General features: G+C 36.1%; 1 pseudogene; it reads left to right on the top strand.

Moving 5' to 3' along the window:
• Positions 1 to 8,349: 8,349 nt before the first annotated feature.
• Positions 8,350 to 9,296, top strand: LOC136167592 (olfactory receptor 6C2-like; annotated as a pseudogene).
• The last annotated feature ends 3,838 nt before the right edge of the window (positions 9,297 to 13,134 follow it).

Genomic DNA, 13,134 nt, shown 5'->3' with positions numbered 1-13,134 from the left:
ATACTGTTTCTTTATATATTCATCTTCATATCATGATGGCAATGATTATAACAGCTAACAATTAGAAAATCACTAGAGACCTATTACTTTTTAATATATGGAAAACAAATTTAAAAGGTATTTTGTCTTCCCAGGTAAGTAAATTAAAGCTCAGCAGAGTTACACTGCCAGTAAGAAGTAATTTCCTGATACAAATCCATTTATATCTGACTCCAACGCTAGTATTTGTTACATGTGTGATGCCCCATGATGTTTATTTTAATGTTAAAAGTCCTCAATGGACACTTTAGGAAAATTACATATACCAAATGAAGGTATTCATTTATGAAAACTGAACATTATTACATAATTTTAAGAGAAAATTATTTAAATATAGCATTTCATCTTAATATAAGCATTCATAATTTATAAAGAATTGAAAACATTAATTACATTAGAAAACAGTTTATATCTATATAACATTTACAAAAAGAAGACATACTTTAACATAAAACAATGAAGAGCAGGAAGTTCTGGACAAAAAGTAGGGTTAATAGCATATGAACACTCTCCCTAAGAAGGTAGATAAAAATGGAATTATCTTTGAATTGGTATATAGAACTGAATTTATGAGTATAATCATTGTGAATGTTTCCGGGAAAGGTCCAATGAAACCAGAGCGTGGTCTCAAAAATACCACTAATATATGACCAACGACTGTGAACAAATGCAGAAATCCATGTTAAAAATTGGCCATGTTGAGCCACAGATGTCCCTTCAATCAGGTCTTACTTATACACTCTGTCCTAATTAGGTTCCTTTGATAAATATATAGGATATCAGTTATGAGGGCACGGGCTCATTCTAACCTTTTTCTTTGCACCAAATTATATGAGCTTGAATTTATTTAAGACCATTTTTTGGCTTTCACACAGCAAAGCTTTTATTCTAAGTGAATTTTTCAGCTTCTCACATAGCTCTTTGCAGAAGCCCCTGCATTACAACCTTTGTAATTACTATCCATCCCATGATTGTGGCACCTGTTCTATTTTAGAGAAGTTAATTATTTAGAAATTAAATTATCAAATAACTGAATTTACATTGATCACTCTGGTTCGAGTTGGACAACGAAATAGCCGAAAGCTTTCTAAACATAGAGTGAATAGAAAAGCAGTAACACCAAAACACCATGAGCAAAGAAGAAAGTTAACACCATATAATAGAAAACTCAGCCACCTTAAGTGGAAAAAAATAAGGAAGTCTTTCTAAGGCTGCTTTTGGTATTTGGTTTCCAACAGCTCCTATTCTCCCTCCTCTAAGTAGTCCATTAAACTGACCTGATGGATACAAAATACTACACATGAAATAGATAAGCTATGAGAATTTACTGTCAAGTACAGGGAATCATACTTAATATACTGTGAAAGTGAAGTGAAGTCATTCAGTCGTGTCCGATTCTTTGCAACCCCATGGACTGCAGCCTCCCACGCTCTGTCAATGGGATTTTCCAGACAACAATACTGTAGTGGGTTGCCACTTCCTTCTCCATAATATACTGTAATAACCTATAATGGAAAATACATACATATACATAATCACTGAATCATTTTCTATATACCTGAAACTAAAACAACATTGTAAGTCAACTGTACTTTAATATGAAAAATCACCCTAAAGTAACCTGATGAATAAATCCCTACTTAATTTCACAAAATTCTTGTTTGTTTGAAACTACTACTGTAATAAGTATATGTAATAAATTAGCTTCTTTTAGTAACTCTAAAAAATACACTGCCCAATTAAGAAGTTCCATTGAGTCCTTCTACTGAAAAATGAAAATTCCATCGGAAAAAATATTTCAAGACAGAATATTAACAATTCCAGATTCTAAATTTTTCTTACCTGCTCAACCAGGACCTGGGCTAGAATAAACTCTACTCACTAATAACTGTAGATTTTGACCATGTTTTTCTTGGAAAATTGTGCTCATGTACAATATGCTGAATAATGATCCATCTAAAGATATTCTAACCCCTGAAACCTGTGAAGGTTACCTTACATGGCAAAATGAACTTTATAAATGTGATAAAGTTATAGATCTTAAAATAAGTTTATCTTGGATTATGTGAATGGGCACCATTTAATCATAAGAGAAAAAAATCAAATTAGTGGCTGGAGATGTGACAATGGAAACAAGAGGCTGTAATGATACAAGGAAAAGACCAGGAGTCAAAGAATGCATGCAGCCTCTAGAAGCTGAAAGAAAGTAGTTTTCCTCCTAAAGGCTACAGAAAAAAAAATGCACATGATATGTCCAGGGCATATTCAGCCACTGAAAAGAAAGAAATCCTGTCTTTTTAAGACAACATGGATTGAACTTGGGGGCATTATGCCAAGTGAGAAAAGTCAGACAAAGTTAAATACTGCATGGTATCACTTTTACATGGAACCTAAAAAATAAAATAAAACTCAGACATAATAGAAAAGTGATCACCAAAAATTAGGGGATGCGAGAAATAAGGAAAGTTTGGTTATTAAAAAGATACAATCTTTTAGGTATAAAGATGTCTGAGGATCTAATGTATAACATAATGACTATTTGCCAAAGAACAGATACTTTTGAACTATAGTGTTGGAGAAGACTCCTGAGAGTCCCTTGGACAGCAAGGAGATCAAACCAATCAGTCCTAAAGGAAATCAGTCCTGAATATTCATTGAAAGAACTGAAGCTGAAGCTCCTTGTGAAGAACTGACTCATTGGAAAAGACCCTGATGCTAGGAAGGATTGAAGGCAGGAGGAGAAAGGGACAACAGGACCAGATGGTTGGATGGCATCACCGACCTGATGGACATGAGTTTGAGTAAACTCTGGGAGATGGTGATGGACAGGGAGGCCTGGTGTGCTGTATTCCTTGGGGCCACAAAGAGTCGGACATGACTGAGCGACTGAACTAAACTGAACCAATGTGCAGATGCTTTTTAGTTTGATGAGGCCCCACTTGTCTATTTTTGCTTTTGTTGCCAAATCCAAAAGAATCATCACCAAGACCAAAGTCAAGGAACTTACTGCCAGTGTTTTCTTCTGAGAACTTTATAGTTTCAGGCTTTACATTCAAGTCTTTTATCCATTTGAGTTAATTTTGGTGCAATGTGTAACGTAGTACTAATCCAGTTTTATGCTATTTTATTTACTTATTGCATTTGGCTGTCCAGTTTTCCCAGGCTTCACAGAGGCTCAGTGCTAAAGAATCCACCTGTCAATACAGGAAACAAGGGTTCAATCCCTGGGTGGGCAAGACCCCTTGAGGAGCAAATGGCAACCTACTCCAGTAATCTTGCATAGAAAACCCCATGAACAGAGGAACCTGGGCTATAGGTCATGGGGTCACAAAGAGTTGGCCATGATTAAGCACGCATGCCCAATGTCCAGTTTTCCCAGCTCCATTTATCAAAGACACTGACTTGTCACACTGCATATTTTTGTCCCCTTGTCATAAATTAGTTGACCATAGGACCACGGAAAACTTTAAAGGACAAGAATTTATAGTACTTTGATTTTAATATCTGAAGGAACTTTAAGATACTAAGATGTTGAACATGAATTAGTAAGAATAAATAACTAACATATAATTATATGTATATTAATTTAGACTATGTATAGAAGGTTAAGAACATTGACTTATGTATCCAATTATACATAATCTGTTGTTAATGTTTATTTTTAGTCTTATAAATATGTTGATACAGTTGAAGAAAAATGTCTATATGGGTTATACGATTTTACTTATTTTAAAATTTCTTATCTAATTAAAACTTCCTAAATATAGTTAATAATTTATGGTATAGACTAGTAAATAAGAAATGTGGTTTTTTTATGGTCTTCCCATACAATGTATATGGATAATCACGATGGTGTGAACACTAACCTAGAGCCAGACATCCTAGAATGCAAAGTCAAATGGGCCTTAGGAAGCATCACTACAAATAAAGCTAGTGAAGGTGATGGAATTCCACTTGAGCTCTTTCAAATCCTAAAAGGTGATGCTGTGAAAGTGCTGCACTCAATATGCCAGCAAATTTGGAAAACTCACCAGTGGCCATGGGACTGGAAAAGGTCAGTTTTCATGACAATCCCAAAGAAAGAAAATGCCAAAGAATGCTCAAACTATTGCACAATTGCACTCATCTCACAGGCTAGGAAAGTAGTGCTCAAAATTCTCCAAGCCAGACTTCAAAGTACGTGAACCATGAATTTCCAGATGTTCAAGCTGGATTTGGAAAAGGCAGAGGAACCAGAGGTCAAATTGCCAACATCTGCTGGATCATCAAAAAAGCAAGAGAATTCCAGAAAAATCTGTTTCTGCTTTATTGACTATGCCAAAGCCCTTGACTGTGTGGATCACAACAAACTCTGGAAAATTCTGAAACAGATGGGAATACTGGACCACCTGATCTGCCTTTTGAGAAATCTGTATGCAGATCAGGAAGCAACAGTTAGAACTGGACATGGAATAACAGACTGTTTTACAAATAGGGAAAGGAGTACGTCAAGGCTGTATATTGTTGCCCTGCTTATTTAACTTATATGCAGAGTACATCATGAGAAATGCTGGGCTGGAAGAAGCACAAGCTGGAATCAAGATTGCCGGGAGAAATATCAATAACCTCAGATATGCAGGTGACACCAACTTTATGGCAGAAAGTGAAGAGGAACTAAAGAGCCTCTTGATGAAAGTGAAAGAGGAGAGTGAAAAAGTTGGCTTAAAACTCAACATTCAGACAACTAAGATCATGGCATCTGGTCCCTTCACCTCATGTGAAATAGATGAGGAAACAGTGGAAACAGTGACATACTTTATGTTTTGGGGCTCCAAAATCACTGTAGATGGTGATTGCAGTCATGAAATTAAAAGACACTTACTCCTTGGAAGAAAAGTTATGACCAACCCACACAGCATATTAAAAATCAGAAACATTACTTTGCCAACAAAGGTCCATCTAGTCAAAGCCATGGTTTTTCCAGTAGTCATGTATGGATGTGAGAGCTGAAGTATAAAGAAAGCTGAGAGGTGAAGAATTGATGCTTTTGAGCTGTGGTGTTGGAGAAGACTCTTAGTCTTCTAAGACTCCTTGTACTGCAGACTCCTTGTACTGCAAGGAGATTCAACCAGACCATCCGAAAGGAAATAAGTCCTGAATATCCATTGGAAGGACTGAGGCTGAAGCTGAAACTCCAATACTTTGGCCACCTGATGCGAAGCACTGACTCATTTGAAAAGACCCTGATGCTGGGAACGATTACAGGCAGGAGGAGAAGGGGACAAGAGAGGTTGAGATGGTTGGATGGCATCACCAACTCAATGGACATGACTTTGAGTAGACTCCGGCAGTTGGTGACGGACAGGTAGGCTTGGCATACTGCAGTCCATAGGGTCACAAAGAGTCAGACACGACTGAGCAACTGAACTGAACTGAACTGATACCCTGTGTATCAGTTTATTCTATGTGACAGTAAGAAGAAGCTAAAATTTCGTTTTACAACCAGACTCTTCTGTTGTCCTGAATGCCTGCATGCTAAGTCACTTCAGTCGTGTTCGACTCTTTGTGACCTATGGACTGTGGCCCGCCAGGCTCCTCTGTCCATGGGGTTCTCCAGGCAAGAATGCTGGAGTGGGTTGCCGTGCCCTCCTCCAGGGGGTCTTCCTGACCCTGGGGTCAAGCCCGTGTCTCCTGTGGCTCCTGCACTGCAGGCAGAGTCCGCCACTGAGCCAGTGGGGCAGCCCCTTCTGTTTTCCTGCTGGCCTTTATCTGCAGCATCCCCCTGTCTCCAAGGAAACTATATCCAAAGAGGCTATAGTTACCACGTTTGTTACCACAGATGTTATTACTCAGAAGATTCATTAGTGACTTTGTTCTTGGATCACCAGGGACTCTTCGTTTATTCACTAGGTTGTATTTTTATCAAATAAAGCAAATGTCAAGCTAGATATAGTCAATGTGTTCATAGCCCTGAGAGGTCAGCACAGCAACTTTCCTCAAACTGGAGATTTCTGACATTCCTTCATCCCATATAATATTATATTTCTTTCTTTTTTGAGAGAGGTTATAAGAATACAAGGAAATCCATGTAATTGATTGAATATGGATGCTTCAGAAAGATGCCTCTAGGAGGCATCTTAGATTTGTTGTGACCATGACAGTGGATTAGCAAAAGTAACCAAAAGTTCATATGAAAATCCCCGTTCTAACTATCATTTTCAATTTAGGAATTTTAAGATTCCATGTATTTCAACAAACAACAGAAACTATGATTGACAGTCATAATAGTAAGTGAGATTTGTCATTTCAATTTTATTCAGTTTTGTGTGATTTAAGTCTTGCTATGCTTTGGAAAATATATTTTACCTACCTTTTAAAAATTGAAAATGTGAGTGATAAATTTCTCTATTTCGTAAAATATACTTTTTTCGTATTTTTAGAACACAGTTCCTCTGGATATAAAAATATCATTTTATTGGGGTTTTATGCACAAAAATATACTGGCATCTAATGGGATTAAAATTCGATGACCATCCAGAAATATATTAAATTCACATCAAAAAATAAGGGGTGTATTCATTTAACTGTGTAAGTATACTCCTCAGTTTCCCCAAAGAATTACGTGACTGAAATTGCATCCTCATCAGAGATTCTTTTCCTCATTTCAAACATGTCTTTTGAAAAAGTAGGATAAACAAAAACCAGTTAGCCACATATCAGTGAGTCTTCTTTTAGATCTTGTTTTACTATACTTTGTGTAACTTTAGAAGAAAAAAACAGACTTTTTAGAACATTGAATGATATCCAATGGTAGTGATACGGCTAAGTTCGTTCAGTGACATGATGGATATGTTGCCTGAGATTTAGGGAAAGAGTTGGAGGAAGATAGGAGATGAGCAGCAGAAATATTTCTCCTACATATCAACTTAATCTAATTTAGTTGCTCATATATTCCAATCCTCTTAGGCTGTTCTGTAAGACAAATGATGAGCCTCATTCAGTTCTTCTTTGTGTCAGGTACTGTAACCCTGAGGCTTTAGCTGCATCTTCTGCTGAGACAGTCAGAGCTGACCCTGTCCCATCTCAGTAAAGCAATGCGTTAGTTCACACAATAAAGTGAGTCCACATACACATGAATTGAAGGGTCCAGAGGAAGCTTAATGCATTAATAAGTGTTCTTTCTTAAGTGTTAAAATGGTAGCAAGCATTGCGTTCTGTGGGAGCACAGAGGCTGGGATAAGAGATAGCATAGTGATCGGACTTTCAGGAAAGTTTCCAGAGGGCTTCAAGGTGAAACTGAAAATCAATAGAAGTTATTCCAGTTAGTTGAAGAGAGAATACATATGATGTGTGAGAAGTATTTACCAGAAAATCTGTCACATAGTATATGCTCAATAATGTGATCTATTATCTTTGTTGAAAAGAACATATTAAGAGGAGAAGGGAGAGAGATAAAGAGCATGAGTTTTATTTGTGACATAGTCCATGTGAATGTTCAAATAGATACGTCAAATTTCATCTGAGAATCAAGTATTACAAAATAAAGATATCAATTTAGAAATGACCATCTGAAAGACATAGCAAAACCTAAGAATTAATGAAAATACAAAGGGAATATTAGTATGGTAAGATGTGAAAGAAGTGAAGAGAATGCTAACAGACAGACAAAAGCCAGAGAAATATATCATCTGTACTATCTTTGAAGTTTATTTACTGGGGCATTTCATGAAAATATAAATGTATATTGTGTATAAGTACAACTATACTGCACATTAAGACATTCTATATTTTGCATCACTGTTACAAGTGATTCCTTAGGGACAGAGAAACCTTGATAGAAGCAGTGTCAGGTGGGGAGCTGAAGAAGTTTGTGTGTGTGTGTGTGTGTGTGTGTGTGTGTGTGTGTGTTCACGCGCGCGCACATGATAGAGTTTAGAGGTGTTGAGCGGACTTATATGCAATGAACAAAAACAGAAAACAAAATTCTTTAATCATAGAGCTCAAACAGAGATTTCGAGTGACTACAGAGTGTGTGCACAGTGAACCCAAATGATCTTACACATCTTAATACTTTAATAAAGAACAAAATGTCAAGCAACAACATCAACTAGAGAACTCTTGAATATCACAAGACATCTTTGCTCCTATGAATGACATACCCACCACAGTCAGAAGTAATCCTTTACAAAATGAATATTTAAATTGTAAATATTTTTTAAATAATGATAAATAAGGAAAAACTTGAATATGACACCTTCCATGCTGTTAAAATAATCTTAAATGAAACATTTCAACATTAACAGGAGATTTAACAGAACTCAGCAGTCAGCAATGAGAAACAGTACCCTAACAACATTCATTCTACTGGGACTGACAGATGACCCTCAACTGCAGATTTTGCTTCTTATCTTTCTCTTTCTCACCTACATGCTAAGCATAAGTGGGAATCTGACCATCATCTTCCTCATCTTACTGGATTCCCACCTTAAGACAGCCATGTACTATTTCCTACAAAATTTCTCTTTTTTGGAGATCTCATTCACATCAGCTTGTATTCCCAGATACCTGTATAACATCATGACAGGTGACAAGGTCATTACCTACAATGCTTGTGCCAGCCAAGTATTTTTTACTGACCTCTTTGGTATAACTGAATTTTTTCTCCTAGCTGCTATGTCCTATGACCGCTACGTGGCCATCTGCAAACCCCTGCATTATGTGACCATCATGAGTAGTATGGTCTGCAGAAGACTTGTCTTTTGTTGTTGGGTAGCCGGTCTGTTTATTATAATCCCCCCACTTAGCCTAGGCCTAGAATTGGAATTTTGTGATTCTAATACCATTGACCATTTTGTCTGTGATGCATCTCCCCTCCTGAAAATCTCGTGTCAAATACTTGGTACCTGGAACAGACTGTTATCATCTGTGCTGGGCTGACCTTCCTTATGACACTGATGTGTGTGGTTCTGTCCTACATTTGTATCATCAAGACAATTTTAGAATTCCCTTCCGCCCAGCAAAAGAAGAAGGCCTTTTCTACTTGCTCTTCCCACATGATTGTGATTTCAATCACCTATGGTAGCTGCATCTTCATCTACATCAAGCCTTCAGCAAAGGACTCAGTGGCCATTAACAAAGGTGTGACCTTGCTCACTACTTCCATCGCTCCAGGGCTGAACCCTTTCATTTATACACTGAGAAACAAGCAAGTCAAACAAGCCTTCAATAACTCAATCAAAAGAATTTTGATATTTTCCAAAAAAAATAAGAGAATGTAAAGCCAAATAAACACATACTGAACTTACCAAGTTTTGCCATCAGGTTAATTTACTCAAAACACTCTCATTCATCTTGATCTAGCACCTTCTTCAGAAACATCATTTTAGATCCTCCATAACCCAGCACACTAATAATTTTTTAAAATTTAAGTCTTGACTTCACCTCCAAATTAAAAGTATCAAAAATGAAACACAACAGGTAAAACAGAAGCATATCTCCAAATAGACCTACCAAGAGAGAACAGTAAGTTGGTAAATTCTCACATTTTGCAGAGAAAGAATAAGTAATGGTTGCCATTAGTTTTTTTAAATCCAAAGATTTCAAATGATTTATTCACTGATTCACAGAACAAGTATGTATTGGGTAATTTCTTTGGGGTAGGAACTGCTTCAGGCACTAGAAATAGAGAACAACCAGCAGAAATTTATTCCCACGTACCTTCGGGAGTGAACAGAAGCAACACTATGTTAAAGAAAGCAAAAGTTAACTTGCAGTAAAGAACATTTTTTATGAAGGAGAATTATAAACCTTTACAATTATGGAAATAATAAATAAATAGTATTTTGTAATACTAAATACTAAAAACTAAACAAAACAGTTTGGTACAGGCACAAAAACAGACACACTGATCAAGGGAAGACAGTAGGGAAGCCAGAAGTAAACTCAGGCAGCTATTTTCAATTAATCTATAGCAAAACTAAATACTAAATATCAAAACAAAAATTATACATATTGCATATTAAATTTTTAATGACAAGACTTTTAAATGTTATATAGTAGTAGTAATGCATACACGCTCAGTTGTGTCCAACTCTTTGTGACCCCATGGACTGTAGCCCATCTGGCTCCTCTGTCCGTGGGATTTTCCAGGCAAGAATACTGGAGTGGGTTGCCATTTCCTACTCCAGGGGATCTTCCCAACCCAGGGATCGTACTGGAGTCTCTTATGTATTCTGCATTGACAGGCAGAGTCTTTACCACTGTACCACTTGGGAAGCCTCTTAAATGTTATAAGATTTTCTCAAAAAAAAAAAAAGAAATGTAAGGGAAAATTGTGAGAATGGATAACAACTACTTTGAAGAATTTAAGTATTTTGGTATTACAAAAACCTGCCAGATGCAGACACATATATTGAAATGCCAACACACAATGTCTCTAAAATAGGCAAGCACACACCAAAAATTAAGTGAAATAAATAAAGTAAAAACAGCCAGATGTATGGAATCTTGGAAACTTACAAATGCTTTCAAAAGAAATACAAAGAGCTGTACATAAAGGTATTCCATTTTTTAATGATATAAATAGTTATACATTGGAAGAACACACACTATTTACTACATTTCCTAGAAAAAGAAACTTACACAGATCATCATCTGAAACTATTTCCTCCATTCTCTACAATTCATGCTATAGACTCTTGAACCTGTGTTCAAGAAGTTCACATTTAGTCTTTTCCAACTGCTGTTCCCCTGTATTTTATATATATTCTCATTCTTTATTGAAGCACCCATTTTTTCCCTTCAGTTTTTTTATTTAAAAGTCACTCAGGTTCCTTAAAAAATTAAACATAACACACTACCCTATGATCCAGCCATCCCATTTCTGGGTATATATCCAAAAGAACTAAAAAGGATTTCAAAGAGATGTGTACACACTCATGTTCATTGTAGCAATATTCACAATAACTAATATGTAGAATCAAACTAAATGTCTACCTACTGATTAATGGATAAATAAATGCGGTATATACACACAATGGAATACTACTCAGCCTTCAAAAAGAAGAAAATTCAGCAGCATGTGACAATGTGGATGGACCTTGAAGACAGTATCCTAAGTGAAATAAACCAGATACAGAAAGACAAAAACTTCATGGTTTCATTTACATGAAATTTCTAAAATAGTCAAATTAATAAAATTAAAGACTAGAATAGTAATTACCAGGGAACAGGGCTGAAGGGATCAGGGGAATGGGGAATTATTAATGAAAAGGCATAAAATTTTAGTTAAGTAAAATTAATAAACTCTACAGACTTGCTTTACAGCATTGTACCTATAATCAACAATATTGTATTTTACACTAAAAATCTGTTAAAAGGGTAGATCTCACAAAGGGTTCTTGCCACAATAAAATCTTCTCAGAAAATATACACACATATTCATTTTTCAGATAAGAGACAAGCCATTATAAATATGATTTCAGTGAATACCTAGATCTAAACCTTGATGCTAGTTAATATTCCTGTACATGATAAACAACCCATCATTCAGCCATACCTACTGTTACTAAAAGGGCTATTCCTTTCAGATTTCACATTTTTACAACATGTCTATGCTTCACCCTTGAAATTTTATGAAAGGATCATCAGAATATCTATTGTATATTTGCCAAAAAACAAAATGGGCTCAGAAAACAACACAATAATCATAACATTGGTACTGTTATCTTACCACGAACAAGAAAGATCTCTGGGCTGTGTGATTTTGTGATTTATAGTAAAAAAAAAAAAAAAAAAAAAATCTATTTGTCATCATCCAGTTCCTGACAGGATGCTCCTACAACCCTTGGAATTTCTTAAGGGATGAGAGCAATAAAGGTATCTTTTGTTATGTTAATGAGAAGATATGGGAAGCCGTGGGTCACCTAGGGATGAAGCCTGGTTGCCAGGGAAATCAATCACCTGATTAGAGGATTGGAATTTACAGTCCCCAAGTTGGAAAAGACCCTGATGCTGAGAAACATTGAAGGAAGGAGGAGAAGCCAACGAGAGAGAATGAGATGGTTGGATGGCATCACTGACTCAATGGACATGGGTTTGGGTGGGCTCCAGGAGTTGGTGATGGACAGGGAGGCCTGGAGTGCTGCAGTTCATCGGGTCGCAAAGAGTTGGACACAACTGAGTGACTGAACTGAACTGAATAATTATTTAAAGGAAAAGCAGATGTGCATTGAGTGTATGCAGAAAGATACTCTTATACACGTGACTTGAAGGAACATACTAATTATTAGTATTAGTAGATTATAGTTCGAAGTATGTATCTCAGTATCTCAAAGAAATTTTACTTTGATCCATTTTTCCAGACAATGTGCAGAAATATTTTCAAAAAATTTCTTGTAAATTTTTTATAGTTGTAGAAAATATAAAAGAAGCTAAAATGATTAAAGGTAATTAGAAACAGCATAATTATCTATAGAGTGATATTTTTTAAAATGGTAAAACTGGAAACAGCATTTATTTACAACAATGATAAATTTGAATTTAAATGCTGCCGTACAGTAATACAGTGAACTGAAATTAAATAGATTTAAAATAATGCATGCAAATAATTACTGAGACATAAATAGGCTCACACACATCTAAGTGTTAATCGTTGTTGTTTAGTCACTCTGTTGTGGCCAACTCTTTGCAACCCCATGGACTGTAGCTCACCAGGTTCCTCAGTCCTTGGGATTTCCCAGGCAATAGTACTGGCGTAGGTTGCCATTTCCTTCTCCAGGGGATTTTTCCAACCCACAGATTGAACCTATGACTCCGACATTGCAGATTCATTCTTTACCACTGAGCCACCTGGGAAGCCCAAGTGTAAATTAACTGTGACAATCTGAGTACCACAGTATGGAAGTATTTTTCAATAATGTCCATGCATTTTTAATTATTCCATGTGATACACATGGATAGATCGGCAGGAGGAAAAGTATTGAAGGCCATGCTCCAAAATGTTACCTCTCATTACCTCTATTTTAAGTCTTCCTTAATTCTTTTTCACTTTAATTTCTTATTGTCATATGTCTCATCAAATATCTTAATATATAACATACATATTTTATAACAAAT

This window comes from Muntiacus reevesi, chromosome 4 (genome assembly GCF_963930625.1).
Source record: "Muntiacus reevesi chromosome 4, mMunRee1.1, whole genome shotgun sequence".
NCBI classification, from domain to species: domain Eukaryota; kingdom Metazoa; phylum Chordata; class Mammalia; order Artiodactyla; family Cervidae; genus Muntiacus; species Muntiacus reevesi.
The sequence above is the reverse complement of the archived record's forward strand: the minus strand, read 5'-3'. Positions and strand labels throughout refer to the sequence as shown.